The sequence below is a fragment of the Balaenoptera physalus genome (assembly GCF_965194825.1).
Source record: "Balaenoptera physalus genome assembly, chromosome: 18".
Taxonomy (NCBI): Eukaryota; Metazoa; Chordata; class Mammalia; order Artiodactyla; family Balaenopteridae; genus Balaenoptera; species Balaenoptera physalus.
This window is the reverse complement of record NC_138899.1, coordinates 59,512,077-59,525,376: the sequence shown is the minus strand read 5'-3', so window position 1 is coordinate 59,525,376 and position 13,300 is coordinate 59,512,077. Positions and strand designations below refer to the sequence as shown.

The window sequence follows — 13,300 nt, the reverse complement described above, 5'->3', positions numbered from 1 at the left end:
TCAGATATTATAGGAAAGATGACCCAAGCTGGGTTATACAGGTTGCCCTCAAACTAATTGACCAACTTTTGTGTACTTATCTAATGGTCGTTTCATCTGAACAGTAAAGGAATGGGAATCTTAAAAAGTGTTTCGTGGGGTAGGAGACCATACACTCTTAAAAATAACCAGATTTATCACTGATGGTAGTATGCTGTGCATTTTTCCTTTTGCATAGTAGATCAAGGTGGTAGCCATTTTAAAGGGTAAAGAAACAAAGTCTTGGAGGGTTGAATTTATAGAGACATGAAACCGACTTGGCGCTCCTACAGTCTACTCCACCTGTTCTCCTCTTCTTTTACCAAAAAAAATACATAAAGCCTAAAGTACATTATTAAACCAGCGTTTTCTTAATTGGATTGGAAATAATGTGATAATCATGTTTATTGAATCAGACTGTGTCTTTGAAGCTGGCTAGCTAGAAAAGTTGTGAAATCTCTCATGCTACTACCTGGCTTTAAACTAAGTTGATTTTTAAAGGAATGTTCTTTTCACAGATTTGCCAGTCTGTGACTAACCTTGATCAGAATAATATAGGAGTTATGACAAAGGCTATTCATTTTCACTGTGGAACTTTGAATAAGCTTGAAAGATACTTAATTATTTTAGTATTAGTTGGAGATTTTTGTGATTGAACTTTTATCAAACCAGTTGGAACATTTACGTTCAAAATGTATATCTGTGGTTTTCCCTTTGGAAATATTGAGCATATTTCAAAAGAATTGCAGTTTTAGAAAAACAAAGGCCTAATGTTTCAGTGAGGTTTTCATGTTTTTTTTTTTTTTTAGTTACTTAAAAGATATAAGGTAAAGGCATGATTAATTGAAATAATTTAAAGTCTTGTATTTCAAGATTTTTATTATTTTTCTAAGTCATATAATTAAAATCTCGTTACCTAGCCAGATGTATTCTGTATCATGTGTACAAAACTGTACGTTAAAAGATAGACCTCTTCTAGGAGGTGGTTTCCTTAATAGTCCTATTATAATTATTGTTAAACCTTTAAATGTATCAAATCATACTAATACTTATCTGTAATTTTAAAGAATTATTTACCCCAAATATTAATATGTTCTAAATTTAAAGGGTGTGATCTGAGTAAAGCCCACGGGTACATTATGTGGATGCTAAATTTAGAGAAAGAAAAGATGGGTCAGATACACAAATGAAAACCACATATTTTGAATTCAAACCTGCCATGATTTTTGCTAATTACTGTTTGTGGTCTCCTGGCATGACATTCTCCTTTTTTGTTTTCCTCCTGGTGGTAGGGCATGATAGAGCTTTCCACAACATGCTGTTCCAGATGATTAAAGTCAGGAGACTTTACAGCTAGGTTTTTAACTGTAGAGATAGAGTCCCCGTTTAAGATATTACTACAAAATTAATTTTTCCGTATAGTAACTGAGAGGAAGATTAATTAGGGGCAAATTATGTAGGAAGGTTTGAAATTAAAGGGACAAAAACAGATACTGAGAAATATGATTAAATATTGGTATAAAGTAACTTGAGTTGACTGTACCTGTTTGAATGAACTACATATTTGAGCCTTTGTTAACATCAAAGTCAAGTCGTCAAAACCAGAAAATTTTTTTTCAGAGGTATCCTTTAAATTCTGAAAAATGAAAATGACCCCTAAAATACCTGTAAAGGTCAGATAGGGTAAATTTGTATATTTTTTTCTTTGTGTTTTCCTGCAGATTATTTCTTTTATCACTGTAGTTTGGAAAAAGAAATGTGTTTCATTTAAATTGGTTCTTGGAAGGGAATTTGAGAATATCTGCAAGAGAAAAAAGTGATAATGAGTTTCTATTTATTTTTTTAAAATGTTAATGGTTAAAAAATTCTTTTTACTTTTCCTTCCCATGTTAGTTTCTGGGTCACTTGCGTCTTCTGGGCTTGGTCACCTATTAGTCTCCCATGGGAGAAAAGAGTACATTGTAATTTCAGTATTATGACTTAGAAAACACGTTAACAATAAAACTTTTGGATGGTAGGACAAATGAAGATTCGTTGTTCTTTAGTCATCTTTTGAAATAATATTCTAACACTTTAAATTTTAAAATATTTCTAACACGTGGAAAATGCTTTCAGTTGGCTACTGGTAGAGACTGTGAAGATTAGAAACATGGATCAGGCATTAAGATTATGTATCTAGTTTTTTAAAAATCATTCTCATTAAAAAGTTCTTAATGTCTCACGTTAGCCTTTAATGTGAACTTATTTTTACAACACAGGGAAGATACAGGTATTTCACACTGATGTATAGTCTTTAGTGTTTTGTGATTGTTAATACAGCCTCTTCTGTGAAATTAATTGGTCAAACTTCTATTCATCCTTCAAGGCTCAGCTCAGATGTTCCCTCTGAAGCAGTCTCTTCACCCAGGGAATGTTGTTTCCTTAGCCCTTTTTAGTGTTCCTCTATTCAAGGCACTGCACACATTCAGTTTGAATTATGTTTACCCATTTTCCCCACAAGACTGTGGGTTCCTCAAGGGCAAGAGCTAAATCTTTTTTGAACGGATTAATGAGCAGACCTTTCTCTGCTTTTTTTTTTTGTATTGTCTCTCACCTTAAGCACAACTGTTCAGGTTGTAGGATCATATAATTAAATGCAACAAAGTGAAAAGAAATGAATGAAAATACTTGCTTTTTCTACCTCTTTTGCCTTTTCATACCTTGAGGTGAATTGATATCTATATTTAAATACAGTGCCTGTTATACAGTTGGCCCTCATATTTATTAAAGAGGAATGAGTTTTCTTATCAAGTAGGAGTAATACTCATTTTACCTACTTCTTAGGATGGTAGCATCAGATAAAATACTTTAACTGTAAAATACTAAATTATAAGTTTTAATTTTTATTTAGGTTGTACCTGCACAGTTTAAAGAGCCAAATAGTTTACATGGTTATCAAAACAAACAAAAGCTTCCTGCCTGCTTCATTTCCAAGAAGCAATCACTTTCACCTCTTAGATAATGACTGTGATATTTACCTCCTAGTCTCTAACTGCTTGTATTGCTACTAGATGTGCAACATAGCCAGGTGGTTAGGAGCATGGACCCTGGAATTAGACTGCTTAGGTCTGATCCATCCTCTCTTGTTAACTAGCTGCTTAACCTCTCTGGGCCTCAGTTTGCTCACTTTAAAAAGTGAGGAAAATAGTACCTACCTCATAGGGTTGTTATAAGAATTCAATGAATTTGCAAAGCCCGTAGAACTGTTTCTAACTCATATGCCCTATATGTGTGTGTTAAATAAAATACTCCTTACTTTTAAAAAAAAATACATTTCTTTCTTTATTTTTGGCTGCATTGGGTCTTTGTTGCTGTGCGCGGGCTTTCCTTAGTCGCGGTGCTCGGGCTTCTCGTCTCCGTGGCTTCTCTCGTTGCGGAGCCGGGCTCTAGGCGTGCGGGCTCGGTAGTTGTGGCTCGCGGGCTCTAGAGCGCAGCCTCAGTAGTTGTGGCACACGGGCTTAGTTGCTCCGCGGCATGTGGGATCTTCCCGGACCAGGGCTGAAACCCATGTCCCCTGCATTGGCAGGTGGATTCTTAGCCACTGCGCCACCAGGAAAGTCTATCCTTGCTTTTGTTTTTGGCTTTATTAACTTCCTGGGTAGAAAATGAAGATTAACTTTGTCGTGACCTACTCAGCTGGTCCTCCTACCTCCTGGTCCCCCCTCCTCTTAATAGTTATGATTGCATCACTATTGATTATTCAATGTTCTTGTAAAATATGGTTACTTTTCCTATCCTGTCTAATGTCCTGCACTCGCCTCCCTCCTCCCACCCCAGCCATCTAGTATGTGTGGTACACTTACATATATATTTCTGTATACTATTTAGCATTTAGAAATGTTAGTGGGTTCCCCCACCCCAAGTTTTCATCTGTCATCATCTGTTCCCTCCAAGTTGCCTTTCTCCCCATTTTTGTATGTTTTGGGCTTAACCTTTTATGATAGAGCCTTTCCTCAGATGTCTGGCAATTCTTGGTCCTCTGCTTGTACTTAAGTGTAGGAGACTAAAGAGCTGATAAGAAGTTCTCAATGTGACTTGCTGACTGTTAGCTTTACCATAGGATGATTTGGCTGGAATTCATTGTCTCCACCCACCCTGCCCCCCCTTAGTTTTCTCTGTAGTAATCACTGATTCATCATTTCATCAAATGTCCCTTGAGATGTTCAGACATATCAGGTACTGTTATCAATTTTATCTTCCTGAGGAAGTCTCTCTCATATTTCTCTGAGCTTCATTCTGGACTGATTGCCTTTTAGACTTGGTATGCAACTATTAGTATTTGTGGGATTCCTTTCACTGTCTTCTGTGGTTGGATCTCCATTTTCCAGTGACTCATGTCATTATTCATTCTTGGCTCACTTGATGTTTTAAAATGGCTTTTGCTTACCCTGTTACTTGTTTGATTCTTCGGTTAGGTAAAGAATACTGGATTGGAAATTGTATTATTTTATAATTTTGCTCCATGGCTTTCTAGCTTCCATGTTGCTTTTGAGAAGTTTGAAGCCATTCTCATTCCTTATATATATTACATGTGACCTGTGTGTATGTGTTTTGTTTTTTCTTTTTTTCCCCTGTACTCTTGTTTATTCTCTCTTTCCATCCCTTCTCTCTTTCTTTAAATCTCTGAAAGCTTTTAAAATTGTATCTGTTTTTAGTGTTCTGAAATTTTACGATGATGGGTTCTTATGTGGGTTTCGTTTCATTCAGGGTGCTGAGTACTGGTGTCCCCTTTCAGTCTGGAAACATCTTTTAATTCTGGGACTTTTTCTTGAATGAGGTTGTTGATTATTTCTTTCCAATTTCTTTTTTCTTTCTCAAACTCCTTTTATTGGGATAACGGACCTTCTTGACCAGTCTTCTAATTTTCCCATATTTTCTTTCCTATTTGCCATCTCTTTTTCTTTACTTCTATTGAGTTTCCATCTATTATCATGTATTTGATTTCCAAGAGCTTTTGTCTTTGGTCCTTTTAAATAATATCTGTCCTGTTCTAGTAGCAATAGTACTTTCTCTTAGCTGTCTGATCTCTGTGTGATCTTTGTCCTCCAGTTTTTGCTTTCTTAGTTTTTATTTGTTCGGTCTTTATCTTTTGTGCTATAGCCTTTCCGTAGATGGTGGTTGTGTGTGAGAGTAGGGGAGTAAAATGCTGATTCAAAATTCTGAGAGTCTCGTTAGCTTTGCTTTATGGTCACCTGGCTGAGCATCCCTGTATATGTCTCTTCACTCAGTCAGCTTGTTTTCAGTATGTTCTCCTGCATACTGTTGTGCCTCATTTCCTCAGTCCTGGGATCTTGTGTTTTATATTCACCAGACAATATATTTTCAGTTTTTTGTTGGGGCTGGGGAGGGGCAGTTGGGATTTGTGGGGCTGGTTGCTTCTTAAATAGACTTTTAAACAATCTTCCTTATTTTAGCACTCTCTCTCTCCCACATCCCACTTCAGATGTATGTGGTACTGCCAATTCCTGAGTCTTTTGGGGATTTTACAGTTTAAATTGAGTTTGTTCTTGGCTTTCCCCACTGTTTGCTAAAGATTTGATTTCCTAGTGTTTGCTAAATAAGTCATTTGTCACTCAACCATCTGCTTTCCAGCTTCCAAATTTTTGTTGCTATTGTCTTTTCCACCCGTTCTCTCAGTTTTTGTGGGTTTATGGCTTTATATCTTAAAAAATTCCTTTTCTGTCATTTTAGTGGGGTTTTTAGGAAAGGAGTGTAAAATAGATGTGCATTTAACATTACACATCTATTTCAGTTGTAGAATACTGCACTGTTAAATGTAAAGAATGATACTAATTTTAACAATTCATGCTCCAAGATTTGATCTATAACTAGTACGTAAATTTTGAGTGGAATTGCTTGGCTTATATTCAGCAGAAATAATAATGGCATATAACTTGGTAGCTCAATTCACAGAAGTGATCAAGAATGTTAGGATTAGATTCAGTTAATATTTGTTGTCACATTTAACCACTCAACAACCTTGTGAATTAAGTTTTTTTCTAATTTACTGGTGAATAGACTGAAGCTTATTTAGTTTATTAGAGAAGCCAAGTAAGCAGTGTCAGGTTATATACATAACAGTAAAGTTATATACATAACAGTAAACAGTAGGATTAAAAGCCATTTTTCCAATTCAAAATCTGGTGCTGTTTCTACTACTCATAAAGCCAACAAAGAGGTAAGGGTGATGCCCATAAGTAATAATAGAGTGGCTGAAAACCCGAAAAAGGGCAGGCTTTACTGACTTGTGTATTAGTACAAATAATGGGATTGTCATAGAACATACCAACATTTACCTATGAGCCCTTGGTGAGAAAAAAGTGGGTAAAGTCGTAAGAGTGGTGTACCTGGTATACAGTAGACAGACATGTTAAATGAATTAATTTTAACATTTTTTGGGGAAGTTGTATGAAAATTATCTTTTCAGGAAAACCATTTTAATTTTCTAATAATTTAAATTCTGTCTTTGTAACATTGACTTCAGAATTGCAAAACATGTAGATTTTATTTCTTATTTAGAAAGTTCAATTTAAAAATATGAAACTGCAGAGCATGCCCTGTTCTGGTGCGACAATATCAGAACCCTGGTTGGTTTTTGCTGTGTCACCGTGTCGTTAGGTTTTAATATGTCATGGTAAGAATATGCTTTAATGGCTTATTAAAAGAAATTACATGAGGGAAAAAAATGATAAAGGATGTTTACATTATTTGAAAAGAATGATCTATAATGTTTTGGATTCCAGGTTGCCTTTTTTCCTAGTCTCACGTATATTCAAATGCCCCACTCTCCCCAACCCTTCACTTCTTCCTTACTAGTCAGCTTGACCTGAAAATCTTACTTGACCTTTCAGTCTCAATAGGTCTAGTTGATCTTTGTTTTCCTTCTTTGAAACACCCACTCTCTTTTGCTTTCAGTGATATCCTGCATAGTTTCTTCCCACCTTTCTGGCCACTCCTTTTCATTCTCCTTCAGTTCAGCTCCTCTGTCAGACTCTCAACATTGGAGTTTGGATTTGAGTCCTCTTCCCACCTACTGCCTTCTCCCTTTTCCCTAGGTAATCTGCTGTTCCACGGTCTGCATGCTCTCAACTCCTGAATGCATATCATAGCCCACACTTCTCTTCTTAGCTCTAGACTGCTACGGTCCTCTGCCTTCCTGTTATCTCTGCTTATATTCTCACAGCCTCTCAGTCTCAACAGATCATAAACTTAACCTCTTCATTACTTACCCTCTCAAATTTCTCTTTTAGTCATGCTCATTTTAATAAATATTTCTTACTGTAGTTCTTCACTTTAGAAACCTGAGTCAATCTTGATAGCTTCCTTTCCCCCACCCTCTGCATTCTGACCATTACATTCTAAATATATCTTGAATTTATCTTTTCTTTCCCCATCTGTGTTGCCACCACTCTAGTCTAAGGTAACACAGTCAGCTCTTAAAGCCCTGCAGTAGCTTCCTCACCAACTTCCTGCATACATTCTTGCCTTTCTCTGATTTTATGTCTTGTAGTCAGAGTGATGTTCTTAAAACGGAAGGCTGTTCAGGTCTCTCACTTGCCCCAAACCCCTGAAGCCTTCCCATTTCTTTTAAGGTAATTACATTTCGCTTTTGCTCACTTCTGGCCTCATATGCCACTTTCCGCCTCACTTTCTGTGTCCCAGCTGCCTCCTTTCGACTCCTTGGGTTGCCATCCTTTCTTGCTCTCTCCTCCAGGCTTTGGCATGCGCTGTGTCACCTTCCCTCCATTCCTCCTTAAGCCTCACTGTCACTTTGAGAGGCCTTCTGTGACATACCAATCTAAACTTAGGTTCTTTGTTAATACTGTTTAAGATCACCTTGTTCTTTTATAGTGCTAGTACAGTTTGTATTGCATAATTAGTTTTTGTTTTTGTGGATTATCTGTTTGATGATTTTAAGCTTCATGAACAGAGATGTTTGGTTTGCTACTATATATCCAAAGTATATTTCAGTGCCTTACAGTAGGTACTCAGTAAAAATCTGCTTAATGGATAACTGAAAAAAAATGTTTTTAATACTGGCATAAGTTCAGCTTCTTTTTTTTTTTAAAGATATCTTTATTGATTGACTGATTGATTGCTATGTTGGGTCTTCGTTTCTGTGCTAGGGCTTTCTGCAGTTGCGGCAAGTGGGGGCCACTCTTCATCACGGTGCGCGGACCTCTCGCTATTGTGGCTTCTCTTGTTGCGGAGCACAGGCTCCAGACGCGCAGGCTCAGTAGTTGTGGCTTACGGGCCTAGTTGCTCCGCGGCATGTGGGATCTTCCCAGACCAGGGCTCGAACCCCTGTCCCCTGCATTAGCAGGCAGATTCTCAACCACTGCGCCACCAGGGAAACCCAAAGGGTACTCTTGAGCTTCATGGGGATAAGACAGATGAGATAGCATCTTATTTTTCCAGGCATCCCAGATTATTTTTGTAATATCAGGTCACTACTTAAGTTGAGGAACTCTTGATACTCTGTGTACATGCCTGAGTATTCCTTTTTTGAGTAAATTGTAGATGGATGGATTGATTATAAAATTGCTCATTGTTGATAAGATTTCATTCTCTCCCAGCTCACCTAGTTATCTGATTTCTTTGGTTATTAGGGTTAGTGTATATTCACATGGTAACAAACAGCATACTGACTAGTTAGGAACATATAAACGTACAGTTGAAATACTATCTAGCATTAAACTTTTGCTAACACATGGCTATGATAAATTTCTAGTGGTGATAGTAATAAAACCTGCCTCTTGTATGATTGGCGGGGGGCGTTAAACAAAACTCTGAAATAGATTATGTACTCTTGAGTCATAGCAGTCCTAAATTTTTTATTTTTTTATTTTTTAGGACTTTTTTTTTTAAATTTATTTTTGGCTGCGTTGGGTCTTCGTTGTTGCTTGCGGGCTTTCTCTAGTTGCAGCGAGCAGGGGCTACTCTTCGTTGCGGTGCGTGGGCTTCTCATTGCGGTGGCTTCTCTTGTTGGAGAGCACGGGCTCTAGGCGCGCGGACTTCAGTAGTTGTGGCACGTGGGCTCAGTAGTTGTAGCTCACGGGCTCTAGAGCACAGGCTCAGTAGTTGTGGCACATGGGCTTAGTTGCTCCGTGGCATGTGGGATCTTCCTGGACCAGAGCTTGAACCCGTGTCCCCTGCATTGGCAGGCGGATTCTTAACCCCTGAGCCACCAGGGAAGCCCATGTCCTAAAATGGATAGGATGTTCCATTTGTTCCATTTTCACAGAGGAAGAAACTGAGTCTTGGGTTCATTTATTCAGTCAGTAATTAAATATTGAGTTCCTACCATGTGTCGTATGCTGTTTTTAGCTTTTCATGGACAGACTACAACAATTTAGTAATAATAGTAGTAGTAATAGTTGTAGTAGGAGTAGTTGAAAATTATGGTACATGTTATATGCTTGTTCTAAGCACTTTATATATATCAACTTGTTTAATTCTCAGAACAACCTTATGAGGTGTAAGTACCATTATTATCCGCATTTTGCAGGTAAAGAAATTGAGGGATAGAATGATTAAGTAATTTATTCAAGGTCACATAGCTAGTAAGTGGGAGCTGGGATTTAAATCAAGTCAGTCTAGGTCTAGATTTTGTGCTCTTAGTGACTTCTGTGCTCTGCTGTTTCTGTAGGATATGATCAAAACCAAGGTGTTCTGACCGTTGTTTCCTACATTGGAAGGCACTGGGAGCTGCAGATATTTAACTCATTATATCCTCAGATACTCTTGTTTTGATCTTGGAAGTTTGGGTAGGGATGCTACTCTTGTTCTTGTACTCCAGAATGTAAGCTCCTTGAGAGTAAGGATGTTACCCACCTCTTTTTACCTCTGTATTTCCACTGCATGCAGTATAACCTGATTCATAGTGTGTTCTGAAATGTTTGTTGAAAAAGTGAGTGCAGACATGTGGCAAAAACATACCCCACAATCATCTGGGAAAGGTATATAATTATTGCCAAATACTTTACCATCCTGTTACCATTATTGCATAGCGGTTTTGATAGGAGTAAGGTTCAGTTTTTCTCGGATATGTTACTGTACCTATTACATTAAGTTCTCTGTCTCCCCCTCACTAGCCTATCAGATGGGTATATTTATTGAGTAGGTACTAGGTGTAAATCATTATATCTAGTAATGGTGTGGGCAAAGATGTAATCTAACATGGTTCTTGTTCTCAAGCAGTGTATGCTACATACACATGGGGAAATTATGAGAGCTAAATAACACTTTTAAACAACATGAAATATGAAATCAAAGAATCAGAAATTTTGAGCTGGAGATCTTGATCCCATTCAACTTTTGGCTTATAGGTAGAGGAACAAGTTCAGAGAGGGTACGTGAATTCCTGACATAGTGCTACAAAACGTTTCTTAGACTGTAACTGGAGTGCTAGCCTCCAAAATGACACAGGAAATTGCATTCAGAGTTCACAGATGGGATAGAATTGACCTTTGGTAGGTTAGGAAAGCAGTGTTGTTTGAACTTACTTTTCAAAAGTCTTGAGTTGAAGGAGAAAGTTTGAGGCAGGAGAGGGTTAATAAAAATGGGAGGAAAAAAGGAGAACAGTCTGGGCCTAAGTAAGGCAACAGTTGGGCTTAATGGAGTAAGTTTGTCTTAAGGAGGTGATAGGAAGTGACTGAAGGTTAAATTGAGGAGTGATTTTTGCCCTCAACACTTGCTAACTAACTGATGTTTAAGGAAAATTAGTATCAAAGGAATCCGTAATCTGGATTGGAGTGGGGGTACGCTTGGAACAGGGAGGAGAACTTAGGAAATTATGTTTTTTCTGTTATTTGTTAACGAATGAAAGAAAGAAATTAGGGGGAGAGTGATTTCCGTTGTAAAATGATTCAGTACAGGAACGCTTTGGTTAGCAAATCTCTCCGTTTATAAAAATACTGTATTCACCTTCCTACCTTCTCCTCCCTTGAAGCAATGTTTTGTTTCTCTTGTGTTGAAAAAGAAAAAAAATAACCTAATTTCCCAGAAAAGCTATTATTTATAGCTGCAATTTTAAAGGTCTGAGGATAAGTGGTTATAACCTTCAGGTAGGATTTTTGGCAATTTAATCTTTTCATAGGGTTTATCTGTGTCTATAATCCAAAGCAGATGTGCCCCAAAAATATTTAGTAGTGAAAAGAAATCCAAGTGAAGGTGAACAAAATATTTAGGATTGGTTCTTTACTTTAGTGATCGTAGCTGCTTTCTTTTCATACTAACCAGGTTCCATTGCCAGTCTCTTCCAGGCATTGGAAAGAGGTGGAATTATTTCTTCCTATCTCCTGAGCACTCCTAGGTCTCTACCGAAAGGGAAATGGTATAGATTTATTTAAATGAGAAAAGCATTAATGCTGTCATTGACAATAAATGTGAGTAATTTGATTATTTTACTGACATTTAAAGTGCCACAAAACTTACTCCTTTATATGTTGGTGCATTGTTTCATTTTGCTTGCCATTTAAAAAATTCGAGAATATATACATGTATGTGTGGGTACACATACAAAGGAATATAATTTTTTAAAAGGATGTTTTGAAAATGTCCTTAGATTACAGAATCTCCTGGGTATTTGAAAGGATGTAATTTATTGACTGTGTATATGCATAGTACTCTTTATATCCTTAAGGAGAGCCTACGTTGAATTTAAGAATAAGTGTATATGTATATGTACGTATACGTATACATGAAAGGAAAAGATAACAGGTAACAGATTCAATTTATATTACTCTTCTATTTCTGGTCCTTTGTGTCAAGTTTTCTCACTCATTTATAATTTATTGTATCTTAAGAGTATTTATATCTTTGTAAGCTTCTTGAAACATTTTAGGGAATGACTTGGGATAGAAAGCCAATAAATGGGAAAAGTATGGCAAGGTAGAATATGGTGTGTCATAAGAGATCTAATAAAGCAGTATTGGGAGACAGAAGGTAAAGATCACATGCTTTTGAGGAGGTGACATTTGAGAGAAGTTTGATAGCCATGGGGATTAGTAAGTCACTTTAGTGGAGAAAATACCAAAAAGGTTCAAGGTACGGGGAGTATTTATAGAAGAGAACACAGGACGTAGTCTAAGTTGGTAAGAGATAGTGTCTGTATACAGGAATGTAGAAGACAAGGCCAACTTTGAAAAGCCTTAATTAAAGGCGGGATTTCGAAGTTTGGACTTAATTGGACTTGGAATGGAGAACGCTTCTTGTTTTTGTATAGTGGCCTTATCAGTGCTGTGTTTTAGGAAAGTGCTGACCTTACTTTGGATGTCTAGTTGCTTCCTTCCTTAATGGGGTATGAGAAGTTCAGTAATTCCTTTTCTGTCACTGGTGGAAATGGAGGCACATTTTCTTTGTGGTTGCAATCTGAGGTAATGGTTTGAACCAGTGACCTTGGCCTCATTAGGAAAGCTAAGAAGGTAAGGACCCAGTCCACACATGGTAGCACTCCACTTATCCAGAGTGGATAACCTAATCCTTCAGACACAGCTCTGGCTTCCAAAACTGCTTGAAATTGCTGTCACAAAATAAAGCTATGTTTGTGTGTTTTTTTTTCCCTTACTGTTTTTGCATAGCATTTCTGGTCCTTTTTAGACTTTTTTTTCAAGTCTTATGTTTTACTGGCTTTATCATTTTAAAGCAGATGAGGGGAGGGGAAGGGAAAAAAAAGGGGATTCTGAGGCATGTAAGGTGACATTGGGAAGGTAGCAGTTTCTATAGCCTGGCAGCAAGGTAGGAGTTAGAAATTTTAAGAAAACCCCAGAGAAATTTGATATGGTATTGAATGTTCACCAGTTGAAAGTTAGATTATGTTTTGTGTATTATTTTAAGGAAGCATGAACACGAATGCATTCCCAATGGTGTTAACTACTGAGCTATGGATGAGTATAAGGAGACAGTATTTTTAGTTGTCTGCCTCCATTGTATCAGTTAACCATCGACAAATTAATATACTGCTCCATGTTGCTTTTTTCCTATTCTAAAGTAAGGGCAAGTGTTTCACGTTTTCCTAGCTTTCAGGCTGGTAAGATTATTCTGTAAGAAATTCATAATGTGTTATAAATAAATGTTAGACCTTTACAGATAGAAATTACAGAGAATATTTTCAGTAGTAAAATTAAAAGTCCCTAATAGATGCTAAGATTGAAGTAATTATTATTAATGATTTGTAGTTTTAGTGAAATTACTGATGAATAAGTGACATACAGTTACCTGTTCTGTATGAGGTATTGTATAG

The 13,300-nt window shown here is 37.1% G+C and overlaps 1 protein-coding gene across 5 annotated transcripts in view; it reads left to right on the top strand.

Moving 5' to 3' along the window:
- Nucleotides 1–13,300, top strand: part of TSC22D1 (TSC22 domain family member 1) — a 125,693-nt gene that overhangs the window by 3,424 nt on the left and 108,969 nt on the right. The window lies entirely within an intron of this gene.